This window comes from Manis javanica, chromosome 13 (assembly GCF_040802235.1).
Source record: "Manis javanica isolate MJ-LG chromosome 13, MJ_LKY, whole genome shotgun sequence".
Lineage (NCBI taxonomy): Eukaryota > Metazoa > Chordata > Mammalia > Pholidota > Manidae > Manis > Manis javanica.
The window spans coordinates 48,578,979-48,594,625 of NC_133168.1; the positions used below are offsets into that span (position 1 = coordinate 48,578,979).

General features: G+C 37.0%; 1 long non-coding RNA gene across 1 annotated transcript in view; it reads left to right on the plus strand.

Annotated features, from left to right (window-relative positions):
* LOC140845460 (uncharacterized) overlaps window positions 1-15,647 on the plus strand; it is a 43,238-nt gene that overhangs the window by 24,720 nt on the left and 2,871 nt on the right. Inside the window, exon 2 of the long non-coding RNA XR_012124225.1 lies at window positions 14,856-14,998. This is a non-coding gene — a long non-coding RNA (uncharacterized lncRNA). The remainder of the gene's footprint in view (window positions 1-14,855; window positions 14,999-15,647) is intronic.

A 15,647-nucleotide genomic window follows, 5' to 3' on the forward strand; every position in this document is an offset into this window, starting at 1 on the left:
TTCCCCCTTTTTGTTTAAGTAAATAGGATTTGAGCGTGCAGTTCGCGCGTTCCACAATCCCTTGACCCTGTGGGTTGTAGGGAAGGCCAGTGATATGTTTTATCCCCATGTGATGACAAAATTGAGCAAATTTTGTAGAGGTATAGGCTGGGCCATTGTCTGTTTTCAGAATCTGTGGTAACCCCCATGCGCTCCAAGCCTCAAGGCAGTGCTGGATGACATGGGAAGCTTTCTCTCCTGACAATGGGGAGGCAAAGATGACTCCTGAACAAGTATCCACGGATACATGTACATATTTCAGTTTCCCAAAAGACGAAATATGCGTCACATCCATTTGCCAAACTTGTAAAGGCCTAATACCTCTGGGGTTGATCCCAACATGAGGTGTGGGAAGGAAGCTGCAGCAATGTTGGCAGCTAAGGACAATGTTCCTAGCTTCGGCCCTGGTTATGCTAAACCGCTTGCGCAGTGTTTCGGCAGTGACATGAAATTGTGTATGGAATTTTGAAGCTGTGGTGATAGGGTCTAGCAGGGGAAAAGCTATATTTCTGGTTGCGAGGTCTGCCAGGTGGTTGCCTTGGGTCATAGGCCCGGGAAGGCCTGAATGTGCTCTGATATGAGTTATATACAAAGGAGATTGCCTATGAAGTAGTGCTGATTGTATCTGTTTGAACAAAGTGGCTACTGGGCTGGACGCTTTGATTAGCCCGGCCACTTCTAGAGATTTGACTGCATTAACTACATAACAGGAGTCAGACACAATATTTAAAGGTTCAGGAAAGATTTGTAGGACCTCTAAGACTATGCGACATTCCACTATTTGTGGAGTGTCAGGCGTGTAGCCTTTTGTCACAACTTTGCCATCATGGACATAGGCACCTGTGCCTGTCTTAGACCCGTCCGTGTAAACTGTTTTTCCATGAGGCAGCGGGGTTAGGCTAGTGACCCGAGGAAATACTAGGAGATGATTTTTGGCGAAGTTGATGAGGGGATGTTTAGGGAAATGATTATCAAAGGTTCCTGAGAAACTGTAAGCAAGTATGGCCCAATCATCGTTCATAGCACATAATACTTGTATCTGTTCTACGCTGTAAGGGGTTATAATTTTAGCTGGAGCCTCTCCGAAATGTGTCATGGAGGTTTTTACTCCTCTCAAAGCAAGTTTGGCCACGGCTGCCGGATAGTACTCTATTGTCCTAGCCTGAGAGGCTTGGGGATGGATCCAGATCAGTGGGCCGTGCTGCCATAAAACTGCTGTTGGCAGCTCCGGGGTGGGAAGCACATACAACTCAAAGGGTTCATTCGATTGCACTCTATTTAATTGTGCTGTCATCAAAGCCTGTTCTACTTTGCGAATGGCTTGTAATGCCTCAGGTGTGAGGGAGCGCGGTGACGTTAGTTGTGGGTCTCCTTCTAGGGTTTTAAATAGTGGAGTCAATTCAGTGGTGGGTATCTTTAAGTATGGGCGCAACCAATTAATATCCCCTAGGAGTTTTTGGAAGTCATTCAAATTTCGCAATTGATTATGTCTTATCTCAAGCTTTTGGGGGCAAATTACATCTGTGTAAATGGTTGCTCCTAGGAATTTGCTAACACTAGATTTTTGGACCTTCTCGCTTGCTATATTCAGTCTCCAATTTTCTAGGGATCTAGTGAGATCTATATATGCTTCTTCTATTTCCGTTGGTTGTGGGGAGCAAAGAAGGATGTCATCCATGTAATGGATGATCTTTAGCGTGGGATAGGTCTTACGAATTGGGTCTAGCGCTCGCTGAACGTACAGTTGACATATGGTGGGGCTATTTGCCATTCCTTGAGGGAGGACCTTCCACTGAAATCTGGCATCGGGTTGTTCATGGTTAATAGCTGGCAAAGTAAAAGCAAATCTTTCCCTGTCCTTGGAGCTTAGAGGTATAGAAAAGAAACAATCTTTAATATCTATTATGAGCACTTTCCATTCTTTGGGTAAGGCAGAGAGGAGTGGCAGTCCCCATTGTACGGGTCCAAGCATTCTCATTTGAGCATTTACTGCTCTCAGATCATGAAGCAACCTCCATGATCCTGACTTTTTCCTGATTACAAATATGGGTGTGTTCCATGGGGACACAGAGGGTTCTAGGTGTCCCACTTGGAGCTGCTCTTGCACTAAGCAATGAGCTGCTTCTAATTTTTCAGAGGATAGGGGCCACTGAGGAACCCATACGGCCTCCTCTGTGAGCCAAGGTATGGGCATGGCATCTTCAATGGCCCCTATGAAAAACCCAGGCCGTGACGGTCATTCTTTACTTTGGGCAGGATGGGCTCTATGCGTCCCTGTTGGTGTTTCCCCAGCCCCTTGCCAGGGATGTATCCCATGTCCATCATCATGCCTTGGGCGGGGGTGGAGTATTCATTAATGAGTTTGAGGCCTAAGTCTCTCATGACATCCCTCCCCCATAAATTGACCGGTAGAGGGAGTACATAAGGGGTGACTGTACCCTCTTGTCCTTCAGGGGCTCGCCATTTCAATGGTTTGGCACTAATTGAAGGGCTTGACTCATATCCTAAACCTTGTAATGAATGTGAGGATTGGGTCACAGGCCACTTGGAGGGCCACCAGGTTGCAGAGATAATACTTTTATCTGCTCCAGTGTCTAGGATTCCCTCAAAGCTCTTTCCCTCTATTTGAAGAGTTAATTTTGGTCTGTCTGCTAAATCTAATACTATGAAGGCTGAATCCCAGTCAGAGGATCCAAAGCCCCTTTCTCCCCTCTCCGTGTTGGTAGCAGGATAATTGGCGTGGAGACTAGGTAAAACTAAGAGCTGGGCTATGCGGTCTCCCGGGGATATAGGATAGATTCCTCTGGGAGCCGAACACATGATTTTTACCTGTCCTTCATAATCTTGATCTATAACTCCGGGATGAACTACTAGGCCTTTCAATGCAGCAGAAGAGCGCCCTAGGAGTAACCCAATGGTATTTGGTGGTAGGGGGCCTTTAAAGTCTGAAGGGATAGGCTGAACTCCCATCTGTGGAGTCAACACTATTCTGGTGGTGGCACGGATGTCCAATCCCGCGGAACCTGAAGTGGCTCTCCTTGGGGGGCCTGGTTGTTCCCGAATGACACTTGCGTGCTGGTTGCCCCATATATTTGCGGGCCCTGGTGACGGGGGCCCCTCTGGGCGTTTTTTGGCAGTTCTAACAGTTTCCCTTCTATATCTTTAATAGACCGGCACTCATTAGCCCAATGCCTGCCTTTCTTACACTTAGGGCACAACCCAGGGGTCTTTTGGGTTGTTTGTTCTGAAGCTGGGCTCCTACACTCTCTCTTTATATGTCCTAATTTCCCGCATTGAAAGCATTTGATACTTCTGTTAGTGATCCTGGCTTGTTTGTGGCTCTGTAATATGGCCGCGGCTAGGCCCGCATTGGTGAGTGGTCCTCCTATCTCTCTACAGGCTTTTAGCCATGCACTCATTCCTTTTTGTTTCCAGGGTGTAATCGCCTGTCTACACTCTTTGGTACATTGTTCAAATACTAATTGCTCTACCAGGGGCATCGCTTGTTCCTGATCTCCAAATATTCTGCCTGCGGCCTCCATCATACGAGCGACAAAGTCAGAAAATGGCTCGCTCAGCCCCTGAATAATTTTTGTCAAATTGCCTGATACTTCTCCTTTGTTGGTGAGGGCTTTCCATGCCTTGGCGGCGCACGTGTTTATTTGTGCGTATACCTGTAAGGGGAAGGCGGTCTGGTTGGCTACCCACTGTCCTTGGCCCGTCAGCATATCATATGACCACGCAGGCTGTCCTTCGGCCGCGTTTGCGCGTGCCTGGGTCATGCTGATATCATGCCACAATGCCTTCCATTCTATGTATTGCCCCATACTAGAAAGGCATGCCTTAGTTACATATTGCCAGTCTGCGGGTGTCATGGCTGTCTCTGTTAATCTCTCAACTTGTGCTATGGTATAGTTAGCACTGACTCCATAAGCCCGAACGGATTCTGCTAACTCCTTAACTTGTTTATGGCTCAGGGGCTGGTGAGAGCGTACGCCATTATCCTCAAATACAGGAAACATTTGTCTAATTGCCTGAAGAGTATCTGGGTGGCAAAAGGAGAGTGCGCCACTCACGTAAGGTGGCGGGGCAACGGGCGTCGGGGGACACCCTGCTTTCATTTTTTCCTTGGTCCGCTTTTCAACTTTGCTGGTTCCCTTACTTCTGCACTCTGCGGTTTTATTCTCTTCCCCTTCCTCTGCGGACGTTAATTCCTCCTCAGATTCCCTATTGGAGAGTTGGAGGTCCCTCAACTCTTTCCAGGGGTATTTACTATTTTCTCCGAGGCGATCGTCACTCGCTTCTCGGGGCTCTTTCGCTTTTGCCCTAGGCAGGCTTTCTCCCTCACTCTGAGGTTTCTTTACCTTCGTTTTTGTGGCCTTTTTTCGGCCGCGCGTGCTCTCTGTTTCCCGTTCCGTTTCTGACATGCTCTCTTGGATATCTGTCAATGCTCTCTGACCTTCTTTTATTACCTTTTCACATCTCTCATCTTGCAGACAAGCTCTAATCAGTTTCCAGAGGGGCCTGGTGCCTCCCCTCAGGCTACCCTCCTCCTCCTCTCTATCAAGATCTTTCCCCAGTTTGTCCCAGCTCGGGATTGAGAGGGACCCTGAACAAATGAACCAGGGGGCCACACGGTCTATCTCCTTCACAAAAGATCCTAAGACTTTGCTGGAGAACTTCAAGTTTCGCTCTTTGAGAGCTGTCTGCAGCGCCGTGACTAATGACGGTGCATTCCCCATGGTGCCTCCTTATTTACAGAGAACCATCAACCATCATCCTAAAAAGCAGGGGCCTCTCGGAACTTACCCCTCCGGGCTTTCTTCTGACCTGCAGTTCTGAATCCTCTCCAGATGTCTGAAGGGTCCTCCCTGTGCCGGTGATGTTCTGGTTCCCGGGATTCGGCACCACTTGTCGCGTGCCCTGTCCTCGCCGGCAAGAACAGCATGCAACAACAGCAGGATTCTTCTGCAGAAAGCTTTATTCTTCAGCTCTTTGTGAAACAAATGAGTTGGGCAGGACCCAGAGGGGAAGGAGAGGCTTGCTTATATAGTTCTCATGCTCTGACCTGGTTGGTGCGGCTCCATATGCCTTATTAGCATAACCATTTGGTGGGTCTCATTGGTCCTTATGCCAAGGCGCAATTAGCATGTAGTTTAGTGGTGTGGGATGATTTGTCATTAGGAAGTTCGGGGCCTTCTGGCTGTCCTGCATTGGGCGCTATTTTCTGAGCGCGGCTGCCAACAGCTTTAGATTTACAGAAAAACTAAGAAAATAGTATCAGAGTTCCCATGTACCTGACACCAGTTTCCTCTAACATTTTTTAGCTAGTAGCTTTTTTATAATCAATGAACCAATATTGATATATTACCATTAACTAAAATCCTTACTCTATTCAGATTTCTTTAGTCTTTACCTAAATCCAGGATCCCCATCGAGGGTACCACATCATATTTAATTATGTCTCTTTAGGATCCTCTTCTCTGTGAGGAGTATGAGGATCCTCTTGTCTGTTTTGAGAGTATGGATCAGGTATTTTGCAGAATGCTCCTCTAATTGATTTTGTCTGGTATTTCTCTTACGGTGAGACTAAGATTACAGTTTTTTAGGAGAAGACTACAAAAGTTAAGTATCATTTTCATCATATCACGTCTGTTACATATACTATCAACTTGATTTATCACTGTTAATGTTAACCTTGTTCAGCTCAGGTAGTGTTTGGCAGATATTTTTAACTATAAAGTTATTCTTCCCCTCCCTTCTTGACTTACTGTGCTCTTTGCAAAGGACTCGCTATGTGGAACCCACACTTAAAAATTGGGAAGTTATAGTCCCTTTGCTTGAGGGTAAAGTATCTATATACATTACTTGGAATTATTCAGCTTAGACAAGATGTCTCTTCTTTCTTTCACTTATTTAACTGCTTATTTATAGTAATATGGACAGTCTCATGAAAATTTATTTTATACTCTGGGTTATACCAATATTTCTTTTTTTGTTATTGCTCAAATATTCCAGCTATGGATATTGGAAGTTCCTTCAGCTTGTGTCCCTTGACATGCCTCCTTCAATGTTTTGAGCACCAACTTACTTTCTGATATAAAAGATACTTCATTTTCCTACTAACACCCATTTTTAAATTAGGTTGTCATTTTCTTATTAATGAAACTTGAGAGTTCATTTTATATTTTGGATATAGGCTCTCTACCAAATAGAAGAGTAGAAAGTTTTTAATTTGATGACCTGTAATTTATGAATCTTTGTTTTATGTATCATGCTTCCAGTATTGTATCTAAGAAACCTTAGTCTAACCCAATGTCCTAAATTTTCTATGGCTTTTCTAAAATCATAAAGTTTTAGTTTTTACACTGAAATCTGTGATGCATTTTGATTTGTTCTGTGTAAATGGGGAGAGGTATGGATTGAGGTTCTCTTCATTTAGCATATGGGCATCTAATTTTTCCAGCACCATATGATGAAGAGAGTATACTTTGTCTACTTAAATCCTTTTGCCTTTTTGCCAAAACACAATTGGCCATATGTATATGTATCTATCTCTGAATACTGTATTCTCTTCCTTTGGTCTATATTTATTTACGACATTACCACACTGTCTTGAATACTGTACATTTATGTTGTCTGGAAATAAGGTGATATAATTCTTTCTGATTTGTTCTTCTTTCTCAAAATTTGTTTTGACTATTCCAGGTTCTTTGAATTGCCAGATGAATTTTATAATCAGCTTCTCAATTTCTATAAAGCATAGTATACTCTGAGTCTATAGCTAAATCTGGGGATAATTGACATAACAATATTGAACTTCTGATCCATTAGCATAGTATATCTCTCCACTTGTTTAGGTTTTTTATTTCTCTCAGCATTGTTTCAAAATTTTCAGTGTAATGTGTCTTACACAACTTTCATCAAATTTATTCCCAATTATTTTATTTCATGGCATTTCAGGTGCTGTTTTAAAATTTCAACTTCTGATTTTTCATTACTAGCATTAAGAAATACCATTAATTTTGTGTATTGATCTTGTATACTATAAACAATGAACTAACTTATTGATTCTAATAGTTTTTGTGTAAATTCTGAAAGATTTTCTTCAGATGATCATGTCATCTGAGAATGAAGATAATTTCACTTCATCTTTTCCATTCCAGATGCCTTTTGTTTTATTTTCTTGTTTTATTGTACTACCTAGAATGTGCAGTAAAATATTGAATAGAAGTGGTGAAGCAGTTATCCCAGCTTTGTTCCTGATCTTAAGGAAAAAGAATGTTGTCTTTCCTCATCTAGTATAATGATACATATTCCACATCTTAAACAGCAAACATTCAATGTTTTATTTTAAGTAGTTGTAGGTTAATTGTAGCTTGTGGCCCTTATCAGGCTAAATATTTTCCCTTCTACTCCTACTCAGTTGAGAGTTTTTATCAGGAATGCATGTTAGATTTTGCCCATATTTTTTCTGCATTTATTTAGATATTCACATAGTTGTTTTTTTTAGTCTGTAAATATGGTGAATTACATTCATTGATTTACATATTATTGACTTCAATTTTGCTAAAATTTTAAGAATTATTTCATCTATGTCCATCATAAATATTTGTCAGGTTTTGTAATTAACATAATAGTGCTGGCATCTTAGGATAATATGGGAAGTACTCTTCATCTTCTAGTTCTGGAACATTTTGTGGAGAATTCATCTTACGTCTTCAATAAATTTTTAGTAGAATTCACAAATGAAAGCATCTGGGACTATAATTTTCTTTCTGGGAATGTTTTTAACTACAAACTCAAATTTTAAGGTAAACATAGATTTACTTTATAATTCAAGGAGGTGAGTGAAATATGAATAGGACAAACCCAAACAAATTCGCACAAAGCCACAGCAGTGTCAAACTTTTAAAAGCTAAAGACAAAGAATATTTCTTGAAAGCAGAGAAAGATAAATGACAGTTTACCCATAGTGGAAAAAACAATTCACATATCAGAAACCATGAAGATGATAAGGATATGGCACAATATTTTTCAAGTGGTTAAAGAAAAGTACTTTCAGCCCAGAAATCTATATCCAGCAAAAATACCCTTCAAGAATAAAATTGAAACCGAGAAATATTCTGATGAAGAAAAGCTAAGAAAATTTGTTGCCAGGAGATCTATCTTCAAATAAAGTTTAAAGGAAGTTTCCTAACAGGAAATAAATGATAAAAGAATGAATCTTCAAATATTAGAGAAGAAGAAAAAAACGAGGGAAAAGTAAATACATGTTTAATTAAAAGTACATTTTTTCTTCTCTTTTTGAGTTTTCAATGTGTTTGACAGTTGAAGCAATGATCATAATGTTGATGTAGTTCTAACACATGTAGAGGAAATATTTAAGATGATATTATAAATGGGTAAGGGATTGTAGGAGAGCTAAGGTTTCTACACTTGATGTATTAAGAGATCTATGCTAGTAGACAGTGCTATATTATGTATACATAATGTGATAACTAGCACAGCCACTAAGAAAGATGTACAAAGAGATACTGAAAAATCCTATATTTAAATGAAAATGGAACTCTCAAAAATGTTCAAGTAATCTGTAGAAAAGCAAGAATAAGAAAGAAATGAAAAAGAAAGAACAAACAGAAAACAAAAATAAAATAGTACACTTATACCCCACCACACTGATAATTGCACTAAACATAAATGCACAATTAAAAGAAATTTGCAGATTGAATAAGAATACATGGCTTAACCATATACTGTCTGAAAGAAACTTTGAGTATAACAATATAGATAGGTTTTAAAGGAAAAGGGTAGAAAATGGTATATTATGCATACCTAATCAAAAGAAAGTAGAAGTGGCAGTATTAACATCCGATAAAGTGGACTTTAGAGCACCAAAAAGACACAGTAATGTTAAGTGAGTGTGCACTGAACAGGGAGCTGTATAATGTGTGAAGAAGAACTGATAGGACAAAAAGGAGAAATAAACACATCCATAATTATATTTGGAGACTTCAGCCCCCTTCTGTCAAAAACTGATAAAAACATGAGACAGGGTTTAGAAGAACTCAACAACACTATCCACCAGTAAGATCTAATTGCTATTGAACATTCTACCTAACAGCAACAGAATACTGACAAGTGCTGAAGAACATAGACCAGATAGATCATATCCTGGGCCATACAATACACCTCAACATATTAAAAGGAATTGAAATCATATAAGTATGTTCTCTGATTACAATAGAATCAAACTAGAAATGAGTAATAAAAATGATAACAGGAAAACCTCTGAACACTTGGAAACTAAATAACACACTTCTAAATAATTCATGGCTCACAGAAGAAATCTCCAGGGAAATAAATACATTGAGCTGAAAAAAAATAATCAAAAATAATCAAAAGTATGTGGGACACAGATAAAGCAATGCTGAGAGGGAAATTTATAGCACCAAATACTTACATCAGAAAAGAGGAAAGGTCTCAAATCAATAATCTAAACTACCACTTCAAGGACCTAGAAAAATAAGAAAAAATAAGATGCAAAACAAGTAAAAGGAAAAAATTAAAATAAAAATAATGTAAAGAGCAGACATGAATGAAATTGAAAACACAAAAACAATAGAAAAAATAAATCAAGAAAAAACTAATTGTTTAAAAAGCAATTTGACAACTGCTGGTATGTCTAAGAAAGAAAAAAACAGACATGAATTATCAACACTAGTAATGAAACAGGGATATCACTACATATTCTGCAACCATTAAAATTATACTAAGTGAGTGCTACAATTTTATACTCATAAATTTGACTAATTAGCTGAAGTGAACCATTTCCTCAAAAAGCACAAGCAACTTAACTCAATATGAAATAATTTTAATAGCCTTATAAATATTAAGGAAATTAATTTTATAATTAAAAATTGTCCCTCCAAATATTCAGATTCAGATACTGTCACTGCAGAATTCTACCAAAAATTTAAAGAAGAATTAATGCCAGTTCTATATAATGTCTTCCATGGAATAGGGGAGTATACTTTCTAATGCATTTTATGAAGCTACTATCTCCCTGATACCAATATCAAACCAAGATGGTACACAAGAAGAAAGATCCAAACTGATATCTCCCTGGAATATGGATGCCAAAATTCTTAAGAAAATATTAGGAAATAGAATTCAGCAATGTAAGAAGTATCATAAACCATGACCTAGTGTATTCTATTCCAAGGATCCAAGGCTAGATCAATATTTGAAAAGCAAACAATATAATTAACTAAATTAACAAGATAAAAAATAAATACCACATGATTAATCAATTGATACAGAAAATCATTTGACAAAATTCAAGTCCTATCTATGATAAAAGCTCTTAGAAAACTTGGAATAGAAGGGAACTTCTCAAATTGATAAAGCACATCTACAGAAACCCTACCACAGACATCATACTTAATGGTTAATGACAGAATGCTTTACCCCAAAAATCAAGGGCAAGGCAAGTATTACCACTGCTATTCCACATGGTACTGGAAGTTCTAGCCAGGCCAATAGTTAAGGAAAAGAAATAAAGGAAAAAAATTTTTTTAAAAAAGAAGAAATAGTCTGTTTATGTGGTCTCCTTTTCAGCTCTATATAAAAAATCCTAAAGAATCTACAAAAAAACTCCTAGAACTAATAAATGAATTTAGAAAGGTCACAAGATAAAGACCAAGATACCAAGATACAAAATTAATTGCATTTTTATATTCTAGCAATGAATATGTGGACACCGAAGTTAAAAATACAGTATCACTTTCAATCACTCAAAAGAAAATTATGTGTAACCCTAGCAAAACATTTGTAAGACTTGTAAGCTGAAAATCACAAAATAATGAGGAAAGAAATTTTTAAAATTCTAAATAAATGAAGAGATGTGACCTGTTCTTGGATTAAAAGTTTCAACATAGTATTGATATCAATTCTCCTCAAACTGATATACAAATTTAATGTAATTCCTTTCAAAATCCCAGCAATATTTGCTTTGAGATATAGACAAGATTTTTCTAAATTTATATGGAAAAGCAAACCAAAATAGCTAAACCAATTTTGAGGAAAAAAAGAACAAAATGGGAGAAATTGCTTTACTAGATTTCAAAACTAATGTAACCTCAGTAATCGACACTGTGTGGTATTAGTAGAGGAATAGACACATATATCACTAAACAGAATAAATAACTCATATATAGCTCTAAACAAGTGTTGCTAACTGGTTTTCTATAGAGATGCAAGAGCAATTCAGTAAAGGAAAGATCATCTTTTCAACAAATGGTGTTGAAACAGTTGAATAACCACAGGCAAAACATCATGCCTTACATAAAATTTAACTCAAAAAAAATCACAGAGCTTAATGTAAAACATAAAACTATAAAATGTTTCAAAGGCTATATAGAATAAATTCTTTAGAGCTTAGGACTTAATAAAAGTCTTAGTTGTGATCCTAAAAACATAATCCCTAGATAAAAGGAAATCCAATAAATTGGACTTTATTAATATTAAAAACTTTTGCTCTTAAAAAGATCCTGTTAAGATGATAAAAAGAAAAGCAACAACCTGAGAGGAAATATTTGTAAATCTCATCAGAAAAAAAAGACTCATATCTTGAATATATAAAGGATTCTGATAATTCAACATTAAAAATAAATCATTTAGAAAATGACAAGACACATGAAGAGACATTTCACTGCAGAGGATATACAGATGGCAAATAAACACATGAAAAGATGTTCAGCATCACTAGCCATTAAGGACATACATCATACTATGATGAGATATCACTTTACATGTATTAGAACAGCTAATACTAAAAAAAAAAATAGTGACAAATAAGACAAATGCTTGTGAAGATGTGGAGAAACTCAATCTCTCATACTTGCTGTTGGGAATGTGAAATATTAGCCACTCTGGAGAATATTTTGACAGCTTCCTTACAAACCATATATATATATATATATATTATACCATCCATTTCCAGCAATTGCATGCCTGAAATGAAATTGTACTCATAGAGAAAAGAAAATGTATGTGTACACATAAACTTGCATATGATTGATTATAGCAGTTTTATTATTAGTAGCCTCAAACTGGAAAGAACTAAAATGTCACTCAACAGTTAAATGTCTCTCAAACGTATATCCATTTGGTGGAATATTACTCGGCAATAAAAAGGAAAGAACTCTTGATAGTTGTGACAACTTGGATGGATCTCAAAAATATTATGTTGAGTTTAAAGGGCCAAGGTCAAAGGTCACATACTACATGATTCCATTTATATAACATTCTCAATATGAAAAATTAAAGAAATAGAAAGTAGGTTAGTACTTTTTAGGGTTAGACATGGTGAGGAGTAGGGGTGAATGCAACCATACAGGGATTGTGGAAGGAGATCTTTGAGGTGATAGAATAGTTCATATCTTGATTTTGGGGGTGATTGCATGAATGTGCACATATGATAAAATGACAAAACTATATGCAGATAGTGTTCCAATGTTGGTTTTCTGGTTTATATTGCATTATAGTTATATAAGACATACCCACCAAGGAAATTTGGTGAATGGGACAGGAGAGCTCTCTGTACTACTGTTGTACTTCCTGTAACATCATTATGATTTCAAAATAAAAATTTCTTTTAAAGATAAAGATAAAAAATTAAATTATTTATCAGGTTGGCAAAAAGTATGGGCTTTTTGGATTTTTTTCTAATAGTCTAGGTATTAAAATTGTTTCAGAAACTTCAAGTGAACATAAATGAATATTTGCATAGGCTAGAAAAAGAGAGAGAGAGAGAGACATTTTAAGACCAGTTAAGAAAGGCTAAATTACTTAATAAGTTTTATTGGAAAATAGAATGTACCTATATGTGTGGGATATACATGTATGTATATACATTTATGAGAACTTCAAATGCATCAAATCCTTACTTTATTGGAAGGAAATAGGAGCAAATATTTGATATAGTCTTGATGTGGACTTTACAATTGTTTTGTAAACAGTACAGAAAAGAAAAAATACATTAACCATTAAAAAAAGGTGGGCAGATGTGAATACTAAGCAATAAGTCACCTAAACATCAATAGCCAACAGATTTACCAATACCAATGTTCAGAAAACAAACAACAATTTCGAGAGTAATATGTATAGTTCATATTTCAAAGAATATGAGGTGCTGAAAGCATAGATCCTAGAACCTACCTAACCAGCTGGGTCAGATCCCAAGTCTACCACCTCATTACTGATTAGGTTTCGAACAATTTATACAAACACTCTACCTCAATTATTACTTGTTTGTTTAATTATTGTGGTATGAACACTTAACACAGGATTATTTTAAATGATCATAAATATCCAAGACTGAAGAAAGCATGGGAAAAATAAGCATTCCCATACACTGCTGATGAGAGGTTAAATTGTTAAAACTGATGTTTTGTTCTCTGTGATAGATGTTGGCAGTTTTCCTCAAATGTGTTTGGATTTGTAACATTGCTGGTGTCCTTGGCCATTGGCAATGCAAGAGAGCTGGTGGTTAGTGGGGTGGGAGTTAGAACGATTCAGCATTTAGTCTTCATTTTTCAGTACAATGCCTCAGTATAACCTTTGGGTCTTCTGCTGGAGTGGGGGCACTGATTTGAGGGTCCATAGGCTCCAAGAAACACAGCTGCCTGTACCCGTACTGGGGCCTCTGTGTTCCAAGTCTTTCTGGGATTCTGAGGAGGGAATCTGCTAGCCCCTCTTTTAATATTCTTTTTTGTTTTAGATTTCGTCTTCATTTCGCTCTGCCAATTGGATTACTCTCCATCTGCTTTTCATCTTCTAAAAATGTGTTCACATGTCTTACCTACTGTTGACTTCTCTTTGTCCTGACAGGTTTATTCTTTTATTAGTATTACTTTCCATTACTTTTGTTTCTAGAAGGAGTGGAAAATAAACACAAGAGTTCAAGCTATAGTGCTTCAATGAAACCTGTTTCCTAAAATTACCACGAGAAATATGGTTTAATTTTAAGACTTTAAAAAGTTACCTTAAAATGAATGACAACTGAGGCTCCTTCCATATGATTCTTTAATTAAGCATGAGTCAGAGAAAATTAACTGTTTTATAATGTCTATATTCCATATACTCAACAGAACCCTACCAAGTATATTTTTACAGTTCCCTTTTCCTTTTTAGATTGAGAGTTGATTCTCAATTTGTTGAACAGTTGCTTCTTCATTTGATGTGGGACCACAGCATGTAGGATGGATTTTGCACATTGATAAGCTGTCAGCACACTATGAAGGAAATCTTCTGGGATAGATTCAGGAAATATTTGTCTAATTCGTATCTTTTTAAAATCCAAATTGTGGGGAAATTTATGAAAGAAACAATTTCTTAACATTAGACATGTAAAAATGCCAGATAATCACAAGCAGCAGTTCCAGGGAAATGTTAATTGGAATAAAAATAATAATAAAACCTTCCTTGATCTATACAGAATATTATTTATTTGTTGATTTGGGTCGACTTTTACCAAGGTTTCCTACAAAACCTGAAGATAGAAATTAAGTTTGACTATACCATCTGATATGTAAATACCTACCATATGTATGTATTTGTCAGTTTACACCTCTTCATGGACTATAATACAGTACTCTCAAAAAGGAGTTTTATCTTTTCTGCTCTATAATTGTTTTCATTTCCATTAAAAGAGAAAGGCACAAATAATAGAAAGAAAGCATGCAATCTCTGTTATGTCAGTAAATCTTTGATGTCTATTAAAACCCCACCTAAACTTGCAATTCCCTTGACAGAGCACGTAGGAAGGCCTTTTCTCCAGCTGCTGTTTTTGCTGATGAGATGCCAAATGCCTTCACAGATACATCTCGAAAGAGAGAGAGGGTGATGGGGATGCAATTATAGGAACTCTGCTCTTAAAAGAAGTAGTTCAGTAAAGGTGAGTGGTTTTATACTTACTAGATCAACACACAAGGATGATTTCAAATGATGTTCACTAACAATAAAAGAGAATTTTATCCGATTTTTAAATATTGGTTTATATTTAATAAGTAATGCATGAAATGTCCATCAACTGCCACTCAAAACTGTAGCTTCACCCTGTCATTATTTTTCCATTTAAAAAATATTTTAAATTTTAAACTCTGAACAGTTTTTTCATTTACCTGGAATCTAATTTATTTTTATACAGCAATATTCATGAGCTGTACGCTGAAGATTTGTTATACTGCAATGAATATAGAGGCAATCAATATGTAAATATTACTTATTTTCATGCATATCTTATTTTTATGTAAATAGTGTAACAAAGGAGTAGCATTATTGTGGTAAATATAAACTCTGTAGTCTGAAACTAAAATTTAAAGACTCTCCTTTCCTGTTTTCAATGAACCCCCCCCATCCCAATATCCAAATAATTTCCATTACTCCTGCCTCTTACACTTTCCCCCTTCCAAAGTGATTGGTCCCTGTATGTAGTAAGTGCTGGTTGGGCTGAATATTCATATTTGTGAACATATTATTGACATTAATAGTCTTTAATGAGAATCAGCACAACATTAAAATTTGCTAATTTCAAACTTGGGATT